At 48.2% G+C, this 15,073-nt stretch overlaps 1 non-coding gene across 1 annotated transcript; it reads left to right on the forward strand.

Moving 5' to 3' along the window:
- Window positions 1-14,667: 14,667 nt before the first annotated feature.
- Window positions 14,668-14,753, forward strand: TRNAR-UCU (transfer RNA arginine (anticodon UCU)). Its single transcript is given in 2 exon segments — window positions 14,668-14,704; window positions 14,718-14,753. It is a non-coding gene; the product is annotated as a tRNA-Arg (tRNA).
- Window positions 14,754-15,073: the final 320 nt, after the last annotated feature.

Here is a 15,073-nt window from a genome sequence, read left to right on the forward strand (position 1 = left end):
CAAGGGGCAGCTAGTTCTTAATGAGAATAAAGCACAGACTTTTTTACATACTGATAAGTTACATACAGGTCAACCAGCCCTGTAACACACTCTCGGCAGTTTGACAGCGACTCATCTTGTTGTCTTGCTGAATCAAGTGCGTTTTTTCAAGCTGTTTCCTGATAAGCTTATCCTGAAGGCTGTCTTGTTATTCCCACTCAGCCTTCACCTACATATCCCTCATCCTGTCTTGACACGTATACACTTCTTTCAGTACTTTTTCATTTCTCATCATTCCCTCCTTTGTAAGCACTTGTGCTTACACTTTTATATTCATAAGGCCTTTGACACTTTCTTGTCATTTGAACTTATAGGCCACCTTCTTGAGCACTGTTATATGTAACTTGGTTCTAGAGAGTCTAGAAACGCTTTGAGCAGTTTTTGATAAACAACAGCGTAAGCAACACAGAATCATTTGGCTAATAATAAAAACAGCAAAAATGCATAATAAACTCAGAATACACTATTTTAGCAGGGATTTAAATCACCCTCCTACATCTGGCAGCCACCCCTACTAATCAAAAGTTTTCTCCTTTGCAACTTCAGAGACCACTTGCAACTGTCTGTTTATGGTGCGGAGGTCCTTCTTCACTCATTGGTGCTGATCAATCCAGGCACAGCAAGTATGATTCACAACTGCACATACCTCTCTTGGGTGGCTAAGAGATAATCCAAAGCCATACGGTTTTGGTAGCCGCTTGCCCTATCTGGGTGATTTTATCATTAAGAGCTCCTAAAGCATCGGTGCTGGCATTAAAAAATTCCTCCTTCTGAAATGTTTACAATGGTTCTTTTTAAATCAGCTACCTCTAAGTAAGGGAGAAATGCCCCACTAAATTGATGGAATCCGGTGGGTTGGCGAACCAGTGGGTTTTCAACAGCTCGCCTATGTCTGGGCAAACCAGGTGAGAGATTAGACACCTCATGCCGAGAGAGGCTTGGGTGTAAATCAGACTCCATCATGATTCTCCCCATAGTACAGGTGCTGACCTAATGCCATGGCAAAATCTTGTGGGCGTCATTCTTGCACAGCCAGAACAAGCCTGGAGCAGCTATAGTGCTGAGGCCTCTACAGGTTGTTTTTCTAATTCGACACTTCTGATTGACCTGTAAGGCATAGGAAGGGGCACGTTGGCTTCTTACCAACCTGCGCTGAGATATCAATTGATTACAAGAAGTAGAATCTAACAACACGTATAATTCGGACTTGTTCATTACTAGACTATGGGTATCCTCCAGGGTTCTATGGATAGTGAGAGACCCGCTGGTACACTGAAAGGACGTGTTTCCTAGCAGGACCCCAGACGTATTATGGGAGTGTTAATTGAAGGTTACCCAGCATTAGGGGTAGTGCCCCACTGAGTAATCAGCTTCGCCCATCCTACCACTTTCATTGGATCTATAACAGAGGGCTGCTTCAAGTCCAGAAGATGGTCTCCAGCTGTCTCGTTTGTTTTCCACCATTTAGGGATTGACTGCTGTGTTTTATCAGAGTGGGAGGAAAATCTGGCAAAGCTGGTATTGGTACTGTTTCCCCAATCCTCAAGGGGAATCATAGTTTCATAGTTTCTAGGGTCAGAAGGGACCTGAGTAGATCATCTAGTCTGACCCCCTGCCATGGCAGGAAAGAGTACTGGGGTCAAACGACCCCAGCAAGGTGTACATCTAACCTACTCTTAAAGACCCCCAGGGTAGGAGCCTGCACCACTTCTCTTGGAAGTTGGTTCCAGATCCTAGCCACCCTGACCGTGAAGTGGCGCCTCCTGATATCTAGCCTAAATCTACCCTCTGCCAGCTGGTGACTGTTATTCCTGGTCACTCCTGGCAGTGCTCAGGGGAACAGGGACTCCCCCAGTACCTGCTGATCCCCCCTGACTAGTTTGTAACAGGCCACTAGGTCCCCCCTCAGTCTTCTCTTGTGGAGGCTGAACAGGTTCAGGTCCCGTAGCCTCTCCTCATAGGGCCTGCCCTGCTGCCCCCTGATCATGCGAGTGGCCCTCCTCTGGACCCTCTCCATGTCGTCCACATTCCTCTTGAAGCGTGGTGCCCAGAACTGGACACAGTACTCCAGCTGCGGCCTGACCAGTGCCGCATAGAGGGGGAGGATCGCCTCCTTGGACCTGCTTGAGATGCATCTGGGGATGCCCATCGGTACCCCAAGCATTGGGATTTCTTTGGCTGGGTGTGTAGGCCCATGTATGCACACCCAGCATTTTGTAAGGTTGCCTGCACTAGCAATGCTATGCCCCAGGAACATAATACTGTTCTTTTCCCATGCCTTAACTAAAACTCCTGGCATGAGGCAGAGCAAAATAAAAGGTAACATCTTGGGGCCTATTCGAGTGGGGTCCCAAATGTTGCTATCCTTTGGAACTTTGAAGGGCTACCCTTGACTAAAACTTTGGCTTCCAGCACACTACCTTCAATAAAATGCTGACCACAAGAATATAAAACAGTGCTACCCCCTGGGGAGTTTCTAAATTTATGTAATTATCTGCGACTTCCCAACGGCTAGTATAATTCATGCTAAATTACTAAAGGCAAAACAACACATAGAACAAAACTTTGTAGTGTCAAGTAAAACTTGGCTAGCCAGGTAGGCTATTCTTTGAGCTTTCGTTGTCTGACTTTCACTCACAAGGAACCTCTTCGAGATTTCGTTGTTTGATCTTTACTCACAGGGAACCCTTTGGATCTTCATGGAGGTATTGCTGGTGAGAGAAGCCTTCCACTTCATCGGGGCGGTTACCTTCTTGCAGTGGGAGGTATGGACCCAAACAGAAACCTCGGCAGCTTTCATAGCAGTTGAGGTGGTTAGCAGGACCTGGAAAGGCTCTTTTCACTGAGGCTGCAGGCAGTTCTTCCTCTGGTGGACTTTAATTAGGACCCAATCTCCCGGTTGGACCGGATTGACAACCGAGCCACCATTTAAAGACTGGTGTTGCACTGTGGCCTTAACCTGCAACGAGATAACCTTGAGGGCCTTGGTGAGCCCTTTGCAGTAGGTCAATAAAGAATCATGGAGGTGAGTCAGGTGTTGGGGTGGAAGTGCGGCAAGTCCCTTTATGGGTCGACCCATAACAATCTCAAAAGGGGTCAGGCCTGAGGACCTTTGAACAGAATTTTGGATTTGGAAAAGTAATAATGGGGGGGCCTCTGACCACTTTAGACCAGTTTGTTCACAGGTCTTTGCCAAGCGAAGCTTAATATCAAAGTTCTTCTGTTCCACTTTACCCCCACTCTGAGGATGATTTGGGGGGTGGAGCTGGTATCGGATGGAAAGGACCTTGCAAACATGTTGGACCACCTGACTAACGAAATGGGAGCCATGGTCTGAGTCTAGGGAAAGGGGTAGACTGAAGCAGGGTAGCAGGTCAAAAAGAAGCTTTTTGGCTACAGTGAGCTTGTTGGCATCGGTATGCCTCAGGCCAACTGCTGAAAAGGCAGACAATTACCAACACATACGTCCAGGGTCCCAACCTGGGCAACTCGATAAAGTCCATCTGGAGATGGGAAAAGGGGTAAAGACCTAAAGGCCTGTGGAATGCATGTGGCTGGTGGGGTGGTTGGCCAGGATTGTGTTGCTGACACTGCGGACACTGGCAACAAAAATGGGCAGCCACGGCAGAAAAACTGGGGGCATACCAATGGCAGTCAACTTTGGATACCATCCCCCCTTTGGCTGAATGAGCCACTGAGTGGGCCATTTGAGTGAAGAGGGATAGCAAGGCCCTGGGGGCTACAAGGTGACCAGATGGGTGCCACCGCAAGGAATCGGAGTGGAGAGAGCAGCCTGCGGAGATTCAGGCGTCCTTTTCGGTGTCTGCAGCGGCATCCTGGAGACAGGGGAAAGAGGGGAAGAGAGGTAGAGAGCGGCCTGAAGGACCGGAGCTGAGAGTTTTGACAGGGCGGCGGTCTTGGCCATGGCATCCATTCTATCATTTTCTAGAGACACAGGATCATCAGTAGCAGTGTGCGCTTTGCACCATAGAACAGCAAGGGTGGAGGGAAGGAGAATAGCATCCAGGAGAGCAGTAATAAGGCGATGGTGAGAGATGGGAGTCCCAGCAGAAGTAAGAAACCTTGCTGTTTCTAGATCTGACCAAAAGAATGGCAGACACCAAAGGCATAGCGAGAGTCTGTATAGATATTAGCAGATTGTTCAGTGGCAAGGTGACAGGCATGAATGAGAGCAATGAGTTCAGCAGCTTGAGCACTAGTAACAGAAAGAGGAGCAGATTTAATAACAGTATGATCGGAACAGACAGCATAGCCAGCTTTGAGAATGCTGTGATTATCTTGAAAACAGGAGCCATCAACGTAGAAAATGAGGTCAGGGTTAGCCAAAGGGGTATCGGAAAGATCAGGACGGGGAAGAGAAACAAAGTCTACAAGCTGAGTGCAGTCAATGGGGTTGGCTGTCTGAGGGTGAAGGAAGAAGAGAGGCAGGATCGAGGGGATCACAGCGGATAAGGGTCACGTGGTCCACAGCCAGGAGAACCACCTCATAGCAGATTAGATGGCCAGGGGACAAGTGCTGAGTCCTGCCACGTTGGAGGAGGGTGAGGACAGCGTGCGGGACAGCAACAGTAAGGGGGTACCCAAGGACAAGGTTGCTGGTTTTAGAAACTAGTAGAGCGGCAGCAGCAACAGCGCGGAGACAAGAAGGAAACCTGGAAGCAACTGGGTCAAGGGAGGCACTATAGTAAGTAATAGGATGGTATGGGGAGGGTCTGAAAGGCTGAGTCAAGACACCAGAAGCAGTGCCTTCGTGCTTGTGGCAGAAGAAAGTGAAAGGCTTAGAATAGTCAGGCAGACCAAGAGCGGGGGAAGAAGAAAGGGCTTGCCCGAGCTGATAGAAGGCAGATTCATGGACAACTTTCCAGGGTAGCGGGTTAGGGGAAGAGTCACAGGTGAGAAGGGTAAGAGGTCTGGAAAGTTCAGAATAATTAGGAATATACTGTCGGCAGTAGTTGGCAGCACCTAGAAAACCACGGAGTTGGCGTTTAGTCTGCAGGCATGGAAGGGAAAGAACAGCAGAAAGACAATCAGGAGACAGGCGATGGGTACCGTGAGAAATGGTGTAACCCAGGTAGGTAACAGAAGTCTGACAGAATTGGAGCTTAGAGCGGGAGGCTTTGTGGCCCCGTGCTGCAAGTTGTCCTATAAGAGTGACAGAGTTAACTTGGCAATGAGTGAGGGTATCAGAACAGAGAAGTAAATCATCTACATATTGGACTAGCACAGAATCATGAAGCAACTGGACTGTATTGAGGTCAGACTTGAGAAATTGGCTATATGTGGTGGGCGACTCATGGAAACCTTGAGGCAGACAGGTGAAGGTGTATTGCCAGCCCTGGTAAGTAAAAGCAAATAAATATTGAGAGTCGGGGTGAATTGGTATAGAAAAAAAAAGCATTATAGAGATCCGCCACAGAAAAATAAAGAACGGAAGCAGGTATTTGAGAAAGTACAGTGGCGGGGTTGGGTACCACAGCTGTCAAGGGAATTACAAAATTGTTAATAGCATGTAAATGTTAGACAAAACTATAAACAGGTAACCCCTCAGGTGTACACTTCTTCTTCTTTCGGACTGGAAGAATTGGGGTATTACAACAAGAACAGGTAGGTACAACGACACCTTGTTTTAGGTGACCTTGTATTACAGAAGCAATGCCTCTGGAGGCAGCAACTGATACCGAGTATTGCAGGATTGATGGGGGAGACACTTTTGATTTAAACTTGATAGAAACTGGGATGGCACCCTTGAGAAGTCCCACATCAGTTGTGGAGTGGGACCAAAAGGACTCAGGAAGGTGAGCCAATAGTTCCTGTTGCAACGAGGAAGAATTGGGCTCGGGTTCTTGTTCCATTAGTGTTAGCATCAAGGCAGGAATTTGGGTCTGGGGTAATGTGAGGAAGACTATATCTAGAGAACAGTGAACTGTTGCTTGCAATTTGCAAAGGAGGTCTTTCCCTAACAGATTTACAGACGCGAAGGGCTCAGCAAAAAGGCATGTTGCTCAGTAAGGGGACTAAACGTAAACGAAAGTGGCTGTATAATGGGGTGGTCAATGGGATGATCTCTAATATCTAAAGCAGTGATTACTTCACCAGAAACGGGAACCTTAGAAACAAAACTAGAGCTAAGCATAGACAAAGAAGCACTGGTGTCAACAAGAAAGGGAACAGTTTGTTTTTCCACAGTAACAGGTATTGTAGCATCGGAAAAAGTAGAAAGTAAAGGGGCTAGAGTCTCTGGGTCTTCTCAGCTGTTCTAATATGGATCTTCAACTTTGAAGGACTGGAGAAGAGCTGGTCCAGGCGGTGGAGCTTGGTGGCACCTGGCTGAAATGGAGGGGCATTAGTTGAGAGTGGGGGCCCCCAGGGTTTATTCAGGCACTTATTCTTCCAATGGCCTTTTTGCTTACAGTAGCGGCAGACATCATTGGGAATGTCAGAGGGACCGGGTGGTCAGGCCGAGCGAAATGGTCTTGCAGGGTGCCGTGGTCTGGCGCCACCTTGGAGATCTTTGATTTGCAAAGCTATCAGTTTGTCCTGAGCCTTCGCTTTTTGCTGTTGGGCTTTAGTATAGAAGTGAGTGGCAGCAGCCAAAACTTCAGTGAGGGGTTTAGTTTTCCACCTGATCACGGTGTTTTGCAGGGACTTGGAGATCCTAAATAACAGCCCTAAAACAAAGGTTTGAATAATCATGGCAGGGAGGCTAGTTTCTGGGTCTTGATTGCCAGAGTGTGCCTTAAAGGCTTGGACCAGGTGAGAATAGCAGTCGGCAGGATGTTCTTTTGGCTTTTGCTTACAGATTGAAATTTTGGACCAGTCTGTTTTTTGTGGGGAGACCCTGGGGACAGTCTTAAGGACCTGTTTATAGAGGTGCGGCAGATGGTTTTTGCCAGGGGTCTTGAGGAGGCCAGTTGGCTGCTTTAAGGAGGGTGTCTTTCTGGTCTCCAGGAACAAGACCATTGAGGAGCATTTGAATATCGCTGTGGGTTGGCTTATAAACCTCAAAGAGGGTTAGGAGTTTTTGAGCAAACCTGGTAGGGTCATTACGGAGTTTAGGGAAGGTAGCTGACCAAGAGATGATTTCTGATGGTGAGAAGGGGACGTGGACCACTACGGGTTGCCTCCCTGGCACAGGGTATTCTCAGAGGGATACTGCATCCCAACAAGCTTTCCACCTCGGCGAGTCTTCCTTACAAGGGCCCTCTGGCAGTCTACCTTGGTGGTAGCGTTATTTTGGTTCTGGAGGGTCAATTTGGTTGGGGTATCTTGCCAGTCTAGGGAAACTGAATGTAGGGTCCACCCATCTTGGGGGTCCAGGGGGACATCAATTTCAAACCGGTCCCCCGTAGGAGAATTAGAAGTGACGGTAGTAATGGGAGACGAGGGGCCAGGGGCAGGGGCTGGTGGAGTTGTCGGAGTGGCTGATGCAGCGGATGCAGCAGTGCCTGAGGCTGCGAAACTGGTGGGTGGTGGCGGGAGTGGGACCCAATGATCCAACAACTTGGAACCAGTGGGCGGTAGCAGGGGCAAAGCTGGGTAAAGTCTAGCCAGATATGGTGAACAAGGGGCAGACGGGGTCGGCCCTTGACATTGGAGATCTTTAACTTGATTTTGAAGGTGATTGATTTGTTTCTTAAGCTTTTCTTCATTATCCTTATAGGAAGCCGCACGGGAGCACTTATGGCGCTTTTCGGACTTGTCTTCCCATAGGTACCAGGCTTCCATTTGAACAGGGTGCTTGCTTTTCAAATTTTCTTGGAGATGTTTGAGGATATGATGATCCCACGACCCATTTAAGGGCCAGCGCAATTTGTGGTCACCATCGGTATACCGGTTCCATTTAATTAAGTACTGCGTTGACCGGGACCCATATTTTAGATACATAAACCGGGCAGGATCCTGCTGTGGGACCTTGGAGGTCCCGCTATCCATTGTCATGCCTAGGACTTACTGACACTGAAACAGGCAGGTACTCACCCTGGTCAGGGATTTTTCCAGAGCCAAACAGACGGATGGTAGCTCAGGGTCCGGGGTGTCGAAGCCACAGAGACGAAGAATCGAGTCGAGGATGGCCTTCTCGGAGCAACAGAGTCGAATAGCCAAGACAAGGGTCCTACCTGGGGCGGTCTGTGTAAGGACACATCCCGGCCAAGCCCCCAGATGACAAGGAAATTTAGACAGGATTACTGTTTGACTGTTAGAAGCGCTTTGTTTTGCATGGCATGGGAGAAAAAGCAAGGGGCAGCTAGTTCTTAATGAGAGTAAAGCACAGACTTTTTTATATATTGATAAGTTACATACAGGTCAACCAGCCCTGTAACACACTCTTGGCAGTCTGACAGCGACTCATCTTGTTGTCTTGCCGAACCAAGCGCGTTTTTTCAAGCTGTTTCCTGATAAGCTTATCCTGAAGGCCATCTTGTTATTCCCACTCGGCCTTCACCTACATCCCTCATCCTGCCTCGACACATATACACTTCTTTCAGTATTTTTTCATTCCTCATCAACGCCAAGCTCAAAGCGAATTGTTGGTTACAACACGGTCACGAAGCTGATTGTCAATATGTTCCCTACTTAGTCAAGGCTGTATCCACTATACAGAGTTGTATATTAAGTTTTAATCATTTGTGGCCTGTCTAGACAAGGGGATTTATGCTGACATGTCACTGCTTTCGTATAACTGCTTTTGCTTTCACTGGTATGAAGTAGTCATGTCTAAACCATCATCACTTTCACATGTGGGGAGAGGGAAGTTCATTCAAAGCGTATAGCAGATATCCCATGCAAGACCCATGGCATGCAGTGGGATTGGAAGTGGAAGATGGCGTTGGACATTAGACATCCCATGATTTTTCTTTTGCTATGCCAGACTTTGACTCTTCAAGGTGCTGTTGCCATTTTTCAAACTCCTAACTGATCATTTTGGACTAGCCAGCCCTCCAAACTGCAATGCTGGTGGTATGCAGGCATGTATACCAGTAGGCATATACAGAGACTTATGCAGATATATTTGACAAACTCATAAAAAAGCATTAACTTTGCAAGCCAGCTGCCACACAAATGACTGTGGCTTATGCAGAAGTAGCAGTTACAGGTGTAACTTCTTTGCCTGCAGCTGGCTCAAGGGTGAACAGCTGTAATGTATATCTTGCAGGATTCCCCTTAGCTATCCAGGTGGGTACTTTCCTTGCTGTTTTCTCACACAGGCAAAGGTACATGTCCTCCTTTACAAGCACTGCCTGCAAAAGTGCTAGTACAACCATTTGCCTGACCTTTGTCAGGAATCCCTTTAACTTCCCACTCCTCCCGCATTCCCTCAAGAAACATTTTGAAAGGGTTGCTAATTAGATACCCTGGCTCACAACCTCTGACCCCTAATGAGTTTCACATCCTGGGAAAAACTCCCCTGCACCTTGGGGGACACCTGTACCAAGTACTGCAGAGTGGGTAGCAGGGGAAGGAGGGTTGTCTTACCCACCCTAGTAAGAACTCTGTGCTGCCTAGCTTCTCCGGCTGGATGGTGCCGAGCTGTTTCTCCTACAGCTGGGGGGCATGTAACTGAGGAAAGCCTGGGCTCTATTCTGACACCCCATGTAAACGTCTGGGGTTGGTACCTTCTCCCCTTCTCCCGATTGCCCTCCTCAGTTATGCCACTGTCTGACACCGAAGAACTCGTTTTACCAGGAACAGGCAATGGAATTCCCTAACCTAGCTATTTCCCCTACCAGGCTAGATGCAGGTCCTTTTACCCATCAGATACATATATTAGGTTGCTGCCCTGCTATTCCAGTCCACAGCATGCCTGAGTAGCACCCCCACAAGGGAAAGCTGCAAGCTGTCCTAAGCCAAGCCATTAAGTTAAATCTTCTTTATACTTTCCTTAAAGCCTCATTGTTCACATGGGGTGTAAACTTATCTGTTCCTGAAGACCCGCTCTGTATACTGGATCCAGCCCATGTCTATGAAGCTGCATGTGGCATAGTCCTGCTCTGGCTACTCTGGAGCCGTGCGTGCAGTGACGTACCGTGGGTCTCCAGTGCCCAGAGGCCAATGCTTGCATTTGTGTCCCCTGCCTTCCTTCTCGTAGCAATACTTAAAGTCACATTGTGTGATAAGAACTCTGAAGAGCCTGGCCGGTGCACCCCCCAGGCCGGTGCCCCAGGGCCATGGTCCTCTCCCCCCCTCATCAGTCCACCACTGTGCGCATGGCAGGCATTCCACCACCCTGGGGCTGCACTGCATGTAGTGGCCACTCCAGGGCTGTGGGCCTGTGCTGCACATGGTGGTTGCTCTGCTGCTCCAGGTCCATGCTGCATGCAATGCCTGCTTCAGACAGTACCACTAGATCCAGCTTACAGCCTTTATGCTGGAGTGGGTGTTGCGGTGCTTTCCCAAAGTGGCCAGACTGGGCACTGAGACTTACAGACAGCACTGGGGGCCATGTGACAGGGCTCCACAGGACAGATTCAGCCCTCAGGCCTATCTTTCACCTCCTGTCCTATACATTCTCTGTCTTTATACCTTTGTCAATTTTTATGCTGATTGCACTTTAAGGACAATGAAGTCATGCTTGGTTATATAATAAAGATGTTATAGTTTTATCCATCAGCCAAAGCACTGCTGTTTGTGACATTCACAGATATCTAAAGAGGGTTCCAAAAGCCATGCACAACAAACCCATTATGCAAACAGTGGACCTGCCTAGCGCTGAAGGGACAGGCACTCAACCAGCCCTGGACTTGAAGCTAAAACTAACAATAGCTAAAATTCATAAAATCCCTGGAAGCATATACAACAAACCCTGAATTGGAGATAATGAACCTGCCCAGACCTGAAGATCTAGATAGTCAAACTGGTCCTGTACTTAAAGCTAGAGATAAACAATGTTTAAAATGCAGACATTATTGCTGTGCTTCATGAATTGCAAATTGCCAATTAAACTGCTTAGGCCTTTGGTTATAGGAGGGGCTAAAAGCAGGGTTTCTTGTAAATGCAAAGTCCACCTTGAGACCTGGGACTACTGAATTAAGCTGCTTCATTGTCTGTATGCAAGGTTGGAAGCATGCCCTTTAAGTGGTTTTGTAACAAATCCTTCATGTAGATAATGAACCTATCTAGGCTTGCAGACCCAGACAACCAAACTGGCTATGTATACAATGCTAAAGGTGTGCAGTGTTTAAAATTTTTGAAAGCACACAAAAAGGATTTATTTGGTAGCCTCAGGTATATAACTGGAAAGGTGTTGGACCAACTTTCAGATCACCTGAGAAAAGGTATTTTGTACCTGAAAGCTGGTCTATCATCTCTCCCAGCTAAAAAATAACAATACAAGATAATAACAAACTAATGAACCCTCTTGACACGTCTCTGGCCCATCATGCCTACCGTAACAATACAACACTACTAAAAGCACACCAAGCGCACAAAACAAACCCTTCAGTTTGATCATACACAATCCTCCTTCTTCACAAACATGCACAATTCTGTTTAAGATTCATAATGGAGTACAGAAAACAAAAACCCAATACCTCCTAGTCCAGAACACCCCAACAGCATGTCTAAAAGATTGTATCCTTTCCTTGAAGTAGGGTTACATGGTTTCCTGGACATTATGTTGTTGATGATTGTCATGGCATGCGTTTGCTTCCCAGCTCTCAGTGAGGTTGTCTCCCTTGCTCCAGTAAGTGTTGTGTGGAATACAGCACATGATGGTTGTAATTCAGGACAGGTATTACTCATTTGCCTCAAATCTTCCAGCTAACATCTGCCATCTACTTTTCAGTATGTCAAACGATTAACCCACTGTCACTCTGCAGCTGCTTAAAGGTCTAAATGTCTGATGAAAGACATTATGAACCATGACAGTCAAGGATAGGCAGGATCTCATGAAGCACGTTGACACCACTAAGGCCCATAGCAGTAACTGGGCTGACAGATAGCTTTTTCTCACTATGGAAAACAGATGAACGTTCTTGAAAATTCTCCTGCTATGAACTTTCCCTGGTCAATCCATATTAACATGGGTAAATGAAGGTGGTCGATCAAGTGTTGGAATACAAAATAGAGACACCCTGAGTTTTAGCAAGCCTAATATCAGGTGACAAAAGTATCTTGTGGCAGTGATGCACCTCCATTAAGACAAGCTCAGCAGTGATTCTGCCCGTGGCCAACTGGTTAGCACCTGATTGGTAGCAGACAGGAACTAGGAGTTTCTACTCATAGAATCATAGAATCATGAGTCAGAAGGGACCTAGCCAGATCACCGAGTCTGACCCCCTGCCATGGGCAGGAATGACACTGGGGGTGGGAGGGGTCATAAGACCCCAGCCAGGTGCCTATCCAGTCTCCTCTTGAAGATTTCCAGGGAAGGTGAGAGCACCACCTCTCTGGGAAGCCTATTCCAGGCTCTGGCCACCCTTCCCGTGAAGTAGTTCTTCCTAACATCTAACCTAAACCTATCCTCCCTCAGCTTGTGGCCATTGTTCCTAGTGACTCCAAGGGGGGGCCCTGATGAACAGATTTTCCCGGAGTCCCTGCTGGTGGCCCCTGATAAGGTTGTAGGCAGCCACAAAAGTGGCCCTCCTCTGGCCCAGAACTGGACACAGTACTCCAGCTGTGGCCTGACCAGCGCCGCATAGAGAGGGAGCAAGTCCTCTCTGGACCTGTTAGTGATGCCCTTGTTGATGTATGACAGGGTGCGGTTGGCTCTGCCTGTTGCTTCGTCGAATTGGTGACTCATATTCATCCTGGAGTCAATCATGACTCCAAGATCCCTCTCTGCCTCTGTGCTGCTGAGAGGGTCAGCCCCTAACCTATAACCATAATGCTGGTTCCCTCTCCCCAGGTGCAGCACTCTGCACTTGTCTTTGTTGAACCACATCCTGTTCAGATCTGCCCACTTCTCCAACCTATCCAGGTCTGCCTGGATGTGGTCCCTGCCTGCCTGTGTATTCACTTTACCCCACAGCTTGGTGTCATCAGCAAACTTGAACAGGGTGCTCTCCACACCCTTGTCCAGGTCGCTAACGAAAATGTTGAACAGCACCGGCCCAAGGACCGAGCCCTGGGGGACTCTGCTGCCCACATCCTCCCAGGTCGACATCGACCCGTCCACCACCACCCTCTGAGTGCGCCCCTGGAGCCAGTTTGCCACCCATGTGACTGTGCATTGGTCAATGCCGCAGCCCCTCAGCTGGCCCACCAGAATTGGGTGGGACACTGTGTCGAAGGCCTTCTGGAAGTCCGAGAAGATGACATCGACTTCCTCCTCCCATCTAACCTCTTTGTTACCTGGTCATAGAAAGAGACCAGGTTAGTCAGGCAGGATCGGCCTGGCACAAACCCATGTTGGTTACCCCTCAACATCACTTCCCCTGCAGGGCTCTCACAAATGTGGCCCTTGATAATTTTTTCAAAGACCTTCCCCAGGATAGAAGTGAAGCTGACAGGTCTGTAGTTGCCAGGCTCTTCCTTCCTCCCCTTCTTGAAAATAGGGACCACATTGGCCCTTTTCCAGTCCTCAGGGACTCGGCCCGAGTACCACGCGTCCTCAAACAGCCGTGCTAATGGCTCCGCAATGACACCAGCCAATTCCCTCAGCACCCACGGATGAAGGTCATCCGGGCCGGCTGACTTGGACACATCTAAGCCTTCCAGGTAATCTTTAACTAGGTCTGAACTAACAGTCGGGGGACTCGCATCCTTCCTGGGCCTCTCTATGCTATCACCTGAGAGCACCCCATTGTCATCGGACAGGAACAAGAAGGCAAAGAACTTGTTGAAGAGTTCTGCCTTCTCTCGTGCGTCCGTCACCAACTGCCCTGCCCCGTAGGGGTCCGATGTTACCCCGAGACTTCTTCTTCCTACCTATATATTTGAAGGACTTTTTGTTATTCTTAATCCCAGAAGCTAATCTAAGCTCCAGTGCTGCTTTAGCCTCCCTTACCAAATCCCTACAAGCTTGGGTCAGGGAGGTGTACTCCTCCTTGGTCCCTGCCCCCTGCTTCCTCTGCCAGTACACTTTTTTCTTTGCCCTCAGGCCAGCCTGGATAGCCGCGCTCAGCCATGAAGGTTTCTTGGACCCTTTTCCCGCCTTCCTGTGCAGTGCAATTGCGTTCTGCTGCACCTCAAGGATAGCCTTGTTGAGGAAGGACCACCTTTCCTGGACCCTCATACTAGCTACACCCTGGGCTCCAAGTGCCTCCCCGACTACTGCCCTGAGCATATCGAAGTTGGCTTTCCTAAAGTCAACCATTTGCGCTGTGCTAGTTACCCTCCCCGCCTTTCTCTGAAGAGCAAATTGGATCATTTCATGATCACTGTCCTTTAGCCTCCCTTGTACTAGCACATCCCCCACCAGGTCATCCACAGAGGCTAACACCAGATTCAGTATGGCGTTTTCCCTCGTGGGAACAAGTACCTCCTGCATGAGGTGTAGGTCCTGTACGCATGTCAGGAAACTTCGTGAGTGGCTAGACCTGGGTGATGGCCACTTACTTCTAAATAAATAAGGGACTCTGCAGCTCTGGGGGAAGCTTTATGTAGGTCACTGAATTGCCCTTCATCATCTTAAAGTTCTACTGGTCATACAAAGCCTGCAGCACAGGTGGCTCTGTGGTGCAATGGACAGCATGTTGGACTTCTATGTTAAAAAGGTAATTCAAAGGTTGTGGGTTCAAGTCCCACCAGAGTCAAGACCTTTACTTCCCTTTTAGAGAAGAAGGCAAGTTTTTTCAACATGTTCATCAATGATTTGGATTCAGTTATTAAAAGCAAACTAGCAAAGTTTGCTGACAACACCATGGGTATGCTTGAAAACAGGCTGGAAATACAGGCCAATCTGGATAGGCTCACGAGGTGGGCGATGTCATTCAATACAGAGAAATGTAAAGCGCTCCATCTGGGGAGAAATAATCCACAACTTAATCCACACTTACAGTCTCAGCAGTGCTATGCTTGCTGGCACCACATCAGAATGAGACTTGGGTGTTGCGATAGACAACAAAATGAACAT

Source organism: Crocodylus siamensis, chromosome 1 (assembly GCF_052110815.1).
Source record: "Crocodylus siamensis isolate JL-2025a chromosome 1, ASM5211081v1, whole genome shotgun sequence".
Lineage (NCBI taxonomy): Eukaryota > Metazoa > Chordata > Crocodylia > Crocodylidae > Crocodylus > Crocodylus siamensis.